Here is a 14823-nt window from a genome sequence, read left to right on the forward strand (position 1 = left end):
GTGAGGCTGGGTCCCAGATCCGGATGAGGCCGCGCCCCTGGGTCCGGGTGAGGCCACGCGCCCCTGGGTCCGGGTGTAGCTGAATTCCGGGCCCGAGTGAGGCCATGTGCCCCTGGATCCGGGTGAAGCTGGGTCTCGGGTCCGGGCGAGGCCACGCGCCCCTGGGTCCGGGTGAGGCCGTGTGTCCCTGGGTCCGGGTGAAGCTGGATCCCGGGTCCGGATGAGGCCATGCACCCCTGGATCCGGGTGAGGCTGGGTCCTGGGTCCGGGTGAGGCCGCGCCCCTGGGTCCGGGTGAGGCCATGCGCCCCTGGGTCCGGGTGAGGCCACGCGCCCCTGGGTCCGGGTGATGCTGGGTCCCAGGTCTGGGTGAGGCCTCGCGCCCCAGAGTCCGGGTGAAGCCGTGCCCCTGGGTCCGGGCGAGGCCAAACCAGAGGGAGTCGGACCTGCATTACCACCATTTGGCCACCATCCAGAGCTGAAAAGTCAGTGCCGACATGTACACATAAGGAACTGGTGGACATTGAAATTGGGTCTCAAAAGAACTGTTGGTCCAGAAAGAAACTCACTACACACTGATTCATTTGCCTGTCAGCATAACTATTATTGCTCGTCTCACATTCGGTTCTTATAAGTATATTTCTAGTAACACAAGATCTCACTCATCTAGGGGAAATGATGAACAACATAGACTGATGAACAAGAACAGACCCAGAAACAAGGAGGCATCGATCCGACTGTCGGGCCTCAGGAGGAGGGTTGGGGAGGGTGGGGGTAGGGGAAAGAGATCAACCAAAGGACTGTGTGCATGCATACAAGCCTAACCAATGGTTAAGGACAACAGGGGGGTGGGGTGGGGGATGGGAATGGGGGGATGAGGACAAATATGTGACACCTTAATCAATAAAGAAATAAAATAAAATAAAATAATGGTTCCCCATTCTAGCTACATTTTAGAATCTCCTGTTGTTTAGGGTGGGACACAGATATCTGTATTTTTTACCCAAAGTTTTTACCTAAAGTTCCCCAAATAATAGACATATGCAGCCGGAAATGGGAACTACTATTCTTTGTTTCCCCATTAAGAGGGCTCTGAAAAGTAAAGTATATGTGTGAAATTCCATATGAATATATAAGTATAATATTTTAGTAATTTGAAGAATATTACATTCCAGGGATACAGAAACAGTGTCAGCATAGAAAGTTCTGGTTCTGCATTTTTTTTAAATGGGTCTGATTATGCCATCTGCAGAGAGAATGATAGTATAATGCACTATCATTCTCTAATCCTTTGATCAAGTATTTATTAACTTTGGTAGCATATTAGAATCATCTGAGGAGCTTTTAAAAAACTGATGTGCAGAACACACCCCAAGCCATATCAGAATATGGGGGAGGGGCGTTTCTTTGCATTTAATCTTTACTGTTGAAAGTATTACATAGATCCTCCTTGTTCCCCCCATTAAACTCTTCCAGCCTGCTCCGGTCCTCCCCAGCCCCCCAGTCACCACCCCATTATCTATGTCCACGGGTTATACACATATGCATACAAGTTCACTGGTTGATCTCTTCCCACCCACCCTCCTCTGCCTTCCCTCTGAGGTTCAACAACAGTCTGTTCATGCTTCTATAACTCTGGGTCTATTTTTGACCATCAGTTTTATTTGGTTCATTAGATATCTCATATGAGTGAGATCATGTGATACTTAACTTTCTCTGACTGGCTTATTTCTCTCTTTTTTATTGCCGTAGAATATTCCATTGTGTAAATGTACCATGGCTTTTTTACCACTCATCTGCTGGTAATGGCCCTTAGGCTATTTCCAAGTCTTAGCTATTGTAAATTGCGCTATGGACATAAGGGTGCATATATTATTTCTGATAGGTGTTTCAGGTTTCCTAAGATATATTCCTAGAACTGGGATGACTGAGTCAAATGGGAGTCCCATTTTAAATTTTTTGAGGAAACTCCATACTTTACACAGTGGCTACACCAGTCTGCTTTCCCACCAGCAGTGTTACTAGGATTCCTTTTTCTCCGCAACCTCGAGAACAGTTATCATTGGTTGATTTGTTGATGATAGCCATTCTGACAGGTGTGAGGTGATATCTCGTCGTTTTCATTTGCATCTCTCAGATGATTAGTGATTTTGAGCATTTTTTCATATGTGTCTTGGCTTTCTGTATGTCCACTTTGGAGAAGTGCCTACTTAGGTTCTTTGCCCATTTTTTAATTGGATTGTTCGTCTTCCTTTGTTAAGTTGTATGAGTTCCCTATATATTTTGGAGATTAATCCCTTATCAGATGTGGCGTTGGCAAATATGTCCTCCCATGTGGTGGGATCTCTTGTTATTTTGATGATGATTTCTTTTGCCATGCAGAAGCTTTTTATTCTCATGTAGTCCCATTTGTTTATTTTCTCCTTAATTTCCATTGTCTTAGGAGATGTATCAGTAAACATACTGCTACAAGAAATGTTTGAGATTTTGGTGCCTATGGTTTCTTCTAGGACTTTTATTTCACATCTTATATTTAAGTCTTTTATCCATTTTGAGTTATTCTTGTGAATGGTGTAAGTTGGTGGTCTAGTTTCATTTTTTTGCACATACCTGCCCAATTTCCCCAATACCATTTATTGAAGAGACTATCTCTGCTACAATGTATGTTCTTGGCTCCTTTGTCAAATATTAATTGAACATAGTGGCTTGAGTTGATTTCTGGCTTCTCCTTTCTGTTCCATTGATCTATATGCCTGTTTTTGTGACAGTACCAGGCTGATTTGAGTACAGTGGCTTTGTAATATAACTTGATTTCTGGAATTGTGATCCCTCCAACTTTGTTCTTCTTTCTCAAGATTGCTGCAGCTATTTGGGGTCTTTTTTGGTTCCATATAAATTTTTGGAGTGTTTGTTTAGGTCTGTGAAGTATGTCATTGGTATTTTAATAGGAATTGCATTGAATCTATAGATTGCTTTGGGTAGTATGAACATTTTAATGATGTTGATTCTACCAATCCATGAACATGGTATATTCTTCCACTTGTTTATATCTTTGGGGAGGGGAATTTTTTTTTAATCCCAATTAACATACATGGAAAGACCTCCAAAGCCTAGCTTTTTATTCATCTCAGAATTTGATCTGAAATAGAATTAAGTAGGTTATAGACTCCATTTAAAATCTCAGTTTAAATGGATTCATGCTTCTACATTATGTTTCGTTTCTATCTAGCTTTATCTCTAAGCTCTGTAAGAGTTGCTGATGGCCCAAAATTTGTAGACTATTGTTTTGTACTGCCTTTTTAAACAATGATAGAAACTCAAAGCCATCCTATCTAATAATAGAGTAACATGTAAATTACCATCACTCCGCTACGCCCACGATTGGGCGGCGGGAGGCTGGGGGGCGGGACTCGGGGTGGCCTATCCGGCCATTGAGAGGCACGGATCCGCTGCCACTGAGGGGGGCTACCCTGCTGTTGAGAGGCGCAGGGGGCGGGACTCCCGCCCTCTGTGCCTCTCAACGGCCAGATCCGCGGCCGCTGAGGGGGCCTGCCGCGGACACCCAGCTGCGCCTCTCAACGGCAGGGTAGCCAGGTGTCCGCAACAGCCCCCTCAGGGGCCACTGAGAGGCGCAGGGTAGCCCCCCTCAGCGGCCGTGGACCATCAAAAGTGTGGGAGCTGGGTGCTGTCTGCTCCGGCACCAGGCCTTTCAGAAGCCTCCGCCAAGCTGGAGGCTTCTGAAAGGCCTGGTGCACCAGAGGACAGGCACCCGGCTCCACCGCGAAAAGCGAAAGCGTGTAGGGGACCCTACACGTGCATGATTCAATCATGCACTGGGCCTCTAGTAAAGTATAAAACTTCTGTATAGAAACAATCGCAACATTTATAATAAAAGGTAAATAAACACAATGTCTATAAAAGACAACCCAACAAAAATAAACTGTTTATGAATTCACACAATACAACGGGGCTGGAAAACAAAATATTCATTCTCAATATGAGTGCTTTTAATCTCTCCCAATGGCTAAGATCTTAAAAAACTGATAATATTCAGGGACAAAGGTGTGGGGAAATGGCCCACCACATGTTAGATGGCTGGCACATTTGGTAAAAACTTTTGTGAGAAATTTGGCGGAACTGACCAAAACTTAAAATGCACATGACCTCAAACCCAGAAGATTCCACTTCTAGAAACCTACTCAACAGAAATATGCAAGTGTAGGAGGGTACAAATAAGAAATTTAACAGGCAAATTATTTGGAAACCCAATAAAGCAAGAATAACCTATATTTCCCCAAGCGACTGCCTATAAATTATGTTGTACTAATACTCAGTATATACAAGCACACCACTTTATTAAGCTTTGCAGACACTGCATTTTTTTAATATAAATTGAAGGTTTGTGGCAAGCCTGAGTCGAGCAAGTCAATTGGTGCAACTTTTCCAGCAGCATTTATTTGTTCACTTTGCGTTTCTACATCACATTTTGGTATTTCTCACAATATTTCAAACTTTTTCATTATTACGATTTGTTTTGGTGAACTGTGATCAGTGATCTTTGATGTTATTATTCTGAGATGCCATTGAAGTGTGCCCACATAAGATGGTGAACTTAATGTGTGTGTGCTCTACTCCATCAACAGGCCGTTTTCCCTCTGCTCCCCCCCTTATGCTAGGTTTTCTCCCTTTCCCTATTACCTGAGACATGACAATATTAACATTAGGCCAATTAATAACCCAGCAATGACCTCTAAGTATTCAAGTAAAAGAGTCACAAGTCTTTCACTTTAAATCAAAAGCTAGAAATAATAGTGAGGAAGGCATGTTGAAAGCTGATAAGCCAAAAACTAGACCTCTTGTGCCAACTAATCAAGCTGCAAATGAAAAGAAAAAGTTCTTCAAGGAAATTAAAAATGCTACTCTAATAAACACATGAATGATAAAAAAAAAAAAAAAAAGGCAAAACAGCCTCATTACTGATATGGAGAAAGTTTTAGTGGTCTATACAGAAGCTTCGACATTTCCCTAGACCAAAGCTTTATCCAGAGCAAGGCCCTAACTCTCTTTAATTCTATAAAGTCTGAGAGGTGAGAACACTGCAGAAGAAAAGTTGGAAGTATCAGACGTTTGTTCATGGAGGAATAAGACACACCTCCAGAATATAAAAGTGCAAGGTGAAACAGTAAGTGCTGATGTACAAGCTGCAGCGTTATCCAGATCTAGCTCAGAAAATTAATGAAGGTGGTGGCTACAGTAAACAAAAGATTTTCTTTCTTTTTTCTTAATCCTCACCTGAGGATATTTTCCATTGATTTTTAGAGTGTGTGGAAGGGAGGAGGAGAGTCAGAGAGAGAAACATCGATGTGAGAGACACATTGATTGGTTGCCTCCCGCACACGCCCAACCAGGGCCAGGGATCAAGCATGCTACTGAGGTACATGCCTTTGACCAGAATCAAACCTGGACCCTTCAGTGTATGGGCTGACGTTCTATCCACAAAGCCAAACCAGCTAGGGCTAAACAACAGATTTTCAATGTAAACAGAGCAGCCTTATACTGGAAGACTCCATCTAGGGTTTCCTGGCTAGAAAGAAGTCAATGACTGGCTTTAAGGCTTCAAAGAATAGGTTAATTCTCTTAACCTATATAGAAATATTCAGGAACTAATGTAGTTTGTGGCTTAAATTTGAAGTCAATGGTCACTTACTGTTCAAAAAGTCCAAGGGCCATTAAGAATTATACTAAATGTACTCTGCCTATGCTCTATAAATGGAACAACAGAGCCTGGATGACAGCACATCTGTTTACAACATAGTTCACTGAATATTTTAAGCCCATTGTTGAGACCTACTACTCAGAAAAAAAAGAAAAAGAAAAAAAGTTTCTTTTTAAAGTATTACTTACTGCTGACTGATAGTGCACCTGGTCACCCAAGAGCTCTTATGGAGATGTACAATGAGATTAATGTTTTCATGCCTGCTATCACAGCATCCGTTCTGTAACTCTTGGATAAAGGAGTAATTTTTACTTTTAAGTCTTATTATTTAAGAAATATATTTCATAGGACTATAGCCATCATAGAGAGTGATTCCTCTGATGGATCTGGGCAAAGTAAATTGAAAAACCTTCCGGTAAGGATTCCAAATGCTAGATGCCACTAAGAAAGAACGTTTGTGCCCTGGCCAGTGTGGATCAGTAGGTGGAGCGTCAGCCTACTCATTGAAGGGTGGCAGGTTCAATTCCAGGACAAGGGCATGTACCTGGGTTGCAGGTACGATCGGGATTCATGCAGGAGGCAACCAATTGATGTGTCTCTCATATCGATGTTTCTCTCCCTCCCATTCACTCTACCTAAAATCAATGGAAAAAATATCATCGGGTGAGGATTAACAAACAAAAAGAACATCCATGATTCACAGAAAAAAGACAAAATATCAACATGAACAGGAGTTTGGAAGAAGTTGATTCCAGCCATCATGGATAACTTTGAAGGGTTCAAGACTTCAGTGGAGGAAGTAACTATAGATGTGGTGGCAACATCAAGAGAACTAGAATTAGAAGTGGAGCCTGATGATGTGACTGAACTGCTGCAATCTATATATATAAAAGGCTAAGTGACTGACCGTCCATCCGGTACATTTGACGCGCACTGGCAACTTCAAAATAAACGTTGACTCGTGCATGCGCGATACATATAAAACTCTTGCTGGCGCCAATCGCACACGTGTTTTGATCTGTCATTGTCGGTAGTGAATTTGGTTGTTTTTGTTGACATTCTGAAGCTCAAATAAAGTGGCAGCATCAACAGAATATGTCTCAAGACCAACTATTGGCACAACGTATCTCTGAAGCCATGTCTGACACTGGCCTTCCATTTAAATTAATTTGAAGACAGTTTCCTGTGATGCCAGCATTTGCGATTACTATTAATAAATAACAAGGACAAACTCTAGACAGAGCAGGAAAATTCCTACCTGAACCCATTTTCAGATATGGTCAGTTAGTTATATGTTGCTTTCTCTTGAGTTCGAAGAGCTTGTGACGTTAAAGTTCAATTTGTAAATACTAGTACTTCATCACAAGGGAAATTAGTCAAGCACTCTGAAAGTGTTTTTACTCTTAATGTGGTATACAAGGAGATATTAGGATAAATTTAATCAAGGGCAGCCCAACAATGATTCTCTCAACATTGATGTTTCTTTCTCTCTCTCCTCCTTCCTCTCTGAAATCAATAAAAATATACTTTAAAAACAAATAAAATGCTATCAAACAGCACTGCATAGTACAGAGAAATCATTCATGAAAGGAAGAGTTAATTGATGTAGCAAACTTCTGTTATCTTACCTTAAGCATCTTCTACAGCCACCCAAACTTCAGCAACCATCACCCTGATCAGACGGCAGCCACCAACACTGAGGCAAGAACCTCCACCAGTAAAAAGATTGAGTTGCTGAAGGCTCAGATGATAATTCACATTTTTTAGCAATACAATATTTTTAACTAAGGTATGTATATTGTTTTTTAGACACATGCTATTGCACACTGAATGGGCAGTACTATAAGCACCACTTTTATATGCTCCAGGAAACAAAAAAAATTCATGTGACTCACTTAATTGCGATACTCATTTACTATAGTGATTTATGACTGAACTTACAATATATGAAGTATCCTGTATTTATGCAGCAATTAAAAAACCAAGAAGGCCAGGCTGGTGTAGCTCAGTGATTGAGCATCAACCTAGGAATTAGGAGGTCCCAGTCAGGGCACATGCTGAGGCTGTGGGCTCGCTCCCTAGTGGGCTCAATTTCCAGTAGGGAGCGTGCAGGAGGCAGGCGATCAATGATTCTCATCATTGATATTTCCATATCTCTCTCTCTCCCTCTCCCAATATCTGAAATGAATAAAAATATATTAAGAAAATAAAAAGCAAGAAGAAAACTGATCTGTCTGCAGACATGGAAGGATAGCCATAACAAAATTTTATGATATATGGAATGTGCCAAAAAAAAAAGCTTAAAAGAATATGAAAGCTGTTGAGACTTATAGTAAGTCACTGAAAACCTGCAATATAACTAATGCTTAGTCAATGACATACAATAGAATAAATTTGTTATATAGCCCAAGTTCATACAGTACCATATGCAAAATGAAAGAGTAGTATGCAAAATGTAATAGTATTATCTTGTCACCAAAAGATGCTCTTGACTTCAATCAATAAAGATTTGGTATAGGTGATAGAAACCGCTAGAGCTAGATAGAAAGAGAGAATTAATAAAAGGAATTGGGTGCTTAACTGTTAGAAGGACTGAGGAGGGGGGCTATAAAGCTATGTCTGCAAGTAATGACACCATAACATTACAAGACCAAATCACAATGAGTTGTCCCCCTCCATAAGTCACCAATGGAACCACTAAATTTGAATAGCAGGTAACTGTGTGATCCAAAGATAAGAAAGCCGGAACCAGAAGTCACCACTGACACTGCCACAACTGCTTCTAGATACCCATAAGGCTAGGTCATGTACACAATAAAACAGAGTCTAGCCTTTGCAACAAATGCCCCTTGATAATGCAGGAAAACCTCACATCTTCAAAACGCAGCAATAAAAAAAAGAGGGGGAGGGGGGAGGCGCAGAAAAGGGAAGAAAAAGAACTTTCTGACCCCCCCCCCCGCCTCTCTCTCTTTCTCTCTCTCTCTCTCTCACACACACACACACACACACACACACACACACACACACACCTAATTCCAGCTACTATTCCACATCCAAAACCCTAAATGCAAATAGTATGAGAAATACCATTTTTGGCTTTCTAGCCCAGCAGTAGAGAGAGATGATTAAGAGGGTTGAGGAAGACAATCACAGAATTCCCAAATGATTTAAAAGGCATATGCCTTTTAAAAAAATTTTATAACTAAACAATACTAATCCTCAAATTTTCCAGTTTTGAATATTTACTTCTAAGCTACCCTCAGGAAAAGGAAGGTAAAAGAGAAAGGAAAAACATTGAGTGTAATGTTCTTGGGAGACTTTCCCACTGAAGATACTTCTTGGAAAATGCAACAAGAATTTCACACTTGCACACATTATGCTTGAAGATTATTTAAAACAAAATTGACAAATTTTGACCTATTATCTATGATTCTTTAGATCCATGACACTTAATTTGTAACTTCCTGAGGTAAGCATTTGAACTACAAACATAACTATGATGTACCAAAACTTGTTAATGAATACATCTCAAACTTGGCTTCTATATTCTTCACTTGCCCTCATACATGCACTATATGAAGGAAACTAGAGGCCTTGTGCACGAAATTCATGCACGGTGGGGGTGTGTCCCTCAGCCAAGCCTGCACCCTCTCCAATCTGGGACCCCTCGAGGGCAGTTGAACATCCCTCTCACAATCCAGAACTGTTGGCTCCCAACCGTTTGCCTGCCTGCCTGCCTGATTGCCCCTAACCGCTTCTGCCTGCCAGCCTGATCACCCCCTAACCACTCCCCTGCCAACCTGATCGATGCCTAACGGCTCCCCTGCTGAACCAATTGGCCCTAACTGCCCTCCCCTGCTGGCCTGGTCACCCCCAACTGCCCTCCCCTGCAGGCCTTGTCCCCTCCCAACAGCCCTCCCCTGCTGGCCTGGTAGCCCCTAACTGTCCTCCCCTGCAAGGCTGTTCCCCCCCCCCCAACTGCCCTCCCTTTCAGGCCTGATCACCCCCCACTGCCCTCCCTTTCAGGCCTGGTCCCTCCCAACTGCCCTCCCCTACTGGCCTGATTGCCCACAACTACCCTCCCCAGCCAGCCATCTTGTGGCAGCCATCTTGTGTCCACATGAGGGCGGTCATCTTGGACCACATAGCCGGCAGAGGGGGCCAGTTGGGGGTGAACAAGCCTGCAGGGGGGAACAGTTGGGGCGAGCAGGCCGGCAGTGGGGGGCGATGAGACCAGCAGAGGGACAGTTGTGGGCAATCAAGCCGGCGGGGGTGGGGGCAGTTGGGGGCGAGCAGGCCGGCGGGTGGGGGGCAGTTGGGGGTGATCAGGTTGGCACGCAGAAGCGGTTAGGGGCAATCAGGCAATTAGGCAGGCAGGCAGGCAGGCAGGAGAGCGGTTAGGAGCCAGTGGTCCCGGATTGCGAGAGGGATGTCTGACTGCCAGTTTAGGCCCGACTCCACAGGTTATCGGGCCTAAACCGGCAGTCGGACATCCCTCGAGGGGTCCCAGATCGAAGAGGGTGCAGGCCGGGCTGAGGTACACGCCCCCCCCATGCGCAAATTTCGTGCACCGGGCCACTAGTCTATATATATATATACATATATATATATATATATATACACACACACACACACACACACACACACGCGCGCGCGCGCTACCTAATAAAAGAGTAATATGCAAATTAACTATCACTCCGCTACACCCACCAGCCAAACACACAAGCCATGCCCACCAGCCAATCAGAGCAAGTATGCAAATAAACCCAACCAAGATGGCTACAGCCACAGAGAGGAGGAGAGAGGCTTGGGTTTCCCAGGCAATGGATGAAGCCAAGCTTTCCGCCTGCCCTTCTCTGCCTAAGCCTCCACTCAAGGCTACAAAGTTTCAATTATAGAAGGTAAACAAATCCAAACAGAAATGGCGGCAGCCACAGAGCTGGAAAGAGCAGGAGGCTAGGGTTGCCCCCAGCAATGGAAGAAGCAAAGCTTTCCGCACACCCTGGCCGGCCCAGGCCTCCGCTTAAGGCTACAAAGTTTCAATTATAGAAGATACACGAACCACAACAGAAATGGCTGCTGGCCACGAAGCGAGCAGGAGGCTTGGCTCCGCTCCAGGCTACAAAGTTTCAATTGTAGAAGGTAAATAAATACCAGATACCAGGGCCTCCGCTTGGGTCGCCAGGGGACATGGCTGGCCTGCAAACCACCACAGGCCCCTTGCCCAGGCCGCCCCACGCCCCAAGGAAACCCCCACCCTGATCCGGGACACCCTTCAGGGCAAACCAGCTGACCCCCAACCGTGCACCAGGCCTCTATCCTATCTAATAAAAGAGTAATATGCAGATTGACCATCACTCCAACACACAAGATGGCTGCCCCCATGTGGTCAAAGATCCTGCCCCCATGTGGACACAAGATGGCCACCACAAGATGGTCAGCAGGAGAGGGCAGTTGGGAGGGACCAGGCCTGCAAGAGAGGGCAGTTGGGAGGGACCAGGCCTGCAAGGGAGGGGGCAGTTGGAGGCGATCAACCCTGCAGAGGAGGGCAGTTAGGGGTGACCAGGCCGGCAGAGGAGGGAAGTTGGGGGCAAACAGGCTGGCAAGGGAGCAGTTAGACATCAATCAGGCTGGCATGGGAGTGGTTAGGGGGTGATCAGGCTGGCAGGCAGAAGCGGTTAGGGGAAATCAGGAAGGCAGGCAGGCGAGGAGTTGGGAGCCAGCAGTCCTGGATTGTGAACGGGCAGTCGGACATCCCTCTAGGGGTCCCAGATTGGAAAGGGTGCAAGCTGGGCTGAGGGACATACCCCCGCCCCTGTGCACGAATTTCGTGCACCGGGCCTCTAGTGTGTGTGTGTGTGTGTGAATATATATATAAAATCCCAAGCAACCGTTACGACAGCTATGATGTGCACTGACCACCAGTGGGCAGACACTCAATGCAGGAGCTGCCCCCTGGTGGTCAGTCACTCCCACAGCCAACCTCCCGCGGCTGAACAATCTCTCGCAGTGCCTCCCCCTGACCAGCCTGTCCCGATCGGCCCCTTGGCCCTGATCACCGGCCAGGCTGAGGGACCCCACCCATGCATGAATTCATGCACCAGGCCTCTAGTATTTATACAAACAACAGAAACAATAACTAAGGTAAAACTTCTATTTTACATCAGAAAAACAAACTCAAGACTTTAAACACCACTATATGTTTTAGTATCTACTTAATCAAGAGCAAAGCCACCTCCAACATAACCCTAGTTTTAAATCTTTACCATTACATGAGGCCCCATTCAGGCAAAATGTTCTTGGGTTTTAGTCTCCTAACTGGCTGTTCTTTGAAAGAGGGGAAATCCTACAGATAAAAAGGTTAAGAACTAAAAGAGTATAAAGTCAAGAATCAAGTAACTTCAATTCCAAACGACCTTAGCATGATGGAGCTAGTCTAAGCCACAAATGAAGATTCTATACAGATCACCTCATGCCATTTTGCAGTAGTTCAGAACTGTGAGAGATAATTAAGGTTATTTAGTAAACATCTCAGTTATCTAGTCACATTCTCACCTGAGTCCTAATTGTCCAGCCCAAAGTATTAGCATTTCACTAAGCTATTGTGGCACATGCTAAAAATGCTCCACCAATCACAAAACCCAAACATCTGAGTGACTTCAATGTACTGCCACTTCACTTAACACAACCCCTAGCCACCTCCAAACCACCTAGAGATAGTATACAAAAATTAAATTATTTCTTTAAAGTGAATTGAATACCATTAAGAAGTCTTGTATGTAGTTAGTTATCTCGTCTTCTGGAGGCACTTAAAAAAAGGATAAATACACATTCTCAACTACTACTTTCATTTTTAGAGAGAGTGGAAAGGAGGGAGGAGAGGGGAAGAGAGAAACCTCCAACGTGCACCCTGATGGGGGCAAGGAGCAGATGGGGAATCGACCTTGAGTGCGCGGGCTGACACTCACTGAGCAACACTGGCCAGGGTTCAACTACTACTCAATAATGGTTTAACCTTTTGCACTCAGATGTCGAGTGTGACTCAACACGGTTAGCATTAGAATAAAGGAATCAAGAAAAAGCAAGCTAGTGCAAAGGGTTAGCAGTCATTTAACTAGTACTATTTCAAACCATATCTTTTTACTAATAGCCTTCCCTTCCCATCATAGCAATTCAAAATACCTGTAAGTGGTAGGATTCTGATTAGCAATTCACTAACTGTTATACTCTAAGTATGTTTATACGGTACATAAAATTTTGAATCACAGATAGTGAGATTATTTGAAAATCATAACACTTATTTTAAAAATGTTGAGGTTTTGTTTAAGTAAATTTGCATCTCACAAACTGTTTTGTAAGAAAAACCCCGTAAGAAAGCTATTAAAAATTCTTAAAAGTTCAAAAAGTAATCATAAATCCAAATTTCCTTGAAATAGACACAAATATACTGTTCTATTTAAAGAAAGTTTTATAACCAAGCTGTAATAGGCCATGTACGTCTCCAGTACATTCACTTGTTAGTTGTTCTTAAAATACACAGGTCAATGATTAAGACACATGAAAAAGGAACATCTGGTGTATACAACTGGAATCTTCCTTCATGATGGTTTATAATGAATTAAGAGGACCAGTGCATGAAACTTGTGCACAGGGTGGAGGAGCGGGGGAAGAGGATCGGGCCTAAACAGGCAGTCAGATATCCTTCTCACAATCCAGGACTACTGGCTCCCAACTGCTCGCCTGCATGCCTTCCTGATTGTCCCTAACCGCTTCTGCCTACCAGCCTGATCACCCCCTAACCACTCCCCTGCCAGCCTGATTGATGCCTAACTGCTCCCCTGCCAGCCCGATTGCCCCTAACTGCCCTCCCCTGCCAGCCTGGTCATCCCTAACTGCCCTCCCCTGCAGGCCTGGTCCCTCCCAAGTGCTCTCCTCTGCAGGCCTGGGTCCCCCCCAACTGCCCTTCCCTGCAGGCCTGGTCGCCACAAACTTCCTGCCTCTGCCAGCCTGGTCACCCCTAACTGCCCTCCCCTGCAGGCTTGATCGCCCACAACTTCCCTCCCTTGCTAGTCTGGTCCCTCCCAACTGCCCTCCCCTGCTGGCCTGATCGCCCACAACTGCCTTCCCTTGTGGCCTGGCCCTCCCAACTGCCCTCCCCTGCTGGCCACCTTGTGTCCACATTGGGGCAGCAATCTTTGACCACACGGGGGCAGCCATCTTGTGTGTTGGAGTGATGGTCAATTTGCATATCACTCTTTTATTAGAGGCCTGGTGCATGGGTGGGGGCCGGCAGGTTTGCCCTGAAGGGTGTCCCAGATCAGAGTGGGGGTTCCCTTGGGGCGTGGGGCAACCTGGGCAAGGGGCCTGTGATGGTTTGCAGGCCAGCCACGCCCCCCGGCAACCCAAACAGAGGGCCTGGTATCTGGGATTTATTTGTCTTCTATAATTGAAACTTTGTAGCCTTGAGTGGAGGCCAGGGCAGGCCAGGTCGGGCAGAAAGCTTGGCTTCCTCCATTGCCAGGGGCAACCCAAGCCTCCTGCTCTCTCCAGCTCTGTGGCCACCACCATATTCGTTGGGTTAATTTGCATACTCGCTCCTGATTGGCTGGTGGGCATGGCTTGTGGGCGTAGCGGAGGTATAGTCGATTTGCATGTTTCTCTTTTATTAGATAGGACTAGAGGCCCGGTGCACGAAATTCATGCGGGGGGTGGAGGGGTGGAGGTGTGTCCCTCAGCCCAGCCTGCACGCTCTCCAATCTGGGACCCCTCGAGGAATATCTGACTGCCCATTTAAACGAGCAGTCAGACATACCTCTCACAATCCAAACCTACTGGCTCCCAACTGCTCGCCTGCCTGCCCCTAACGGCTTCTGCCTGCCAGGCTGATCACCCCCTAACCACTCCCCTGCCAACCTGATCGATGCCTAACTGTTCCCCTGCCGGCCTGATTGCCCCTAACTGCCCTCCCTTGCAGGCCTGGTCCCTACAACTGCCTTCCCCTGCATGCCTGGTTCCCTCCAACTGCCCTCCCCTGCAGACTTGGTCCCCCCAAACTGCCCTCCCCTGCAGGCCTGGTAGCCCCACATGCCCTCTCCTACAGGCCTGGTT

The 14823-nt window shown here is 45.4% G+C and overlaps 1 protein-coding gene across 3 annotated transcripts in view; it reads right to left on the minus strand.

The window, feature by feature from the left end:
* Window positions 1-14823, minus strand: part of ARIH1 (ariadne RBR E3 ubiquitin protein ligase 1) — a 175759-nt gene that overhangs the window by 120657 nt on the left and 40279 nt on the right. The window lies entirely within an intron of this gene.

The sequence above is a fragment of the Cnephaeus nilssonii genome (genome assembly GCF_951640355.1).
Source record: "Cnephaeus nilssonii genome assembly, chromosome: 1".
NCBI classification, from domain to species: domain Eukaryota; kingdom Metazoa; phylum Chordata; class Mammalia; order Chiroptera; family Vespertilionidae; genus Cnephaeus; species Cnephaeus nilssonii.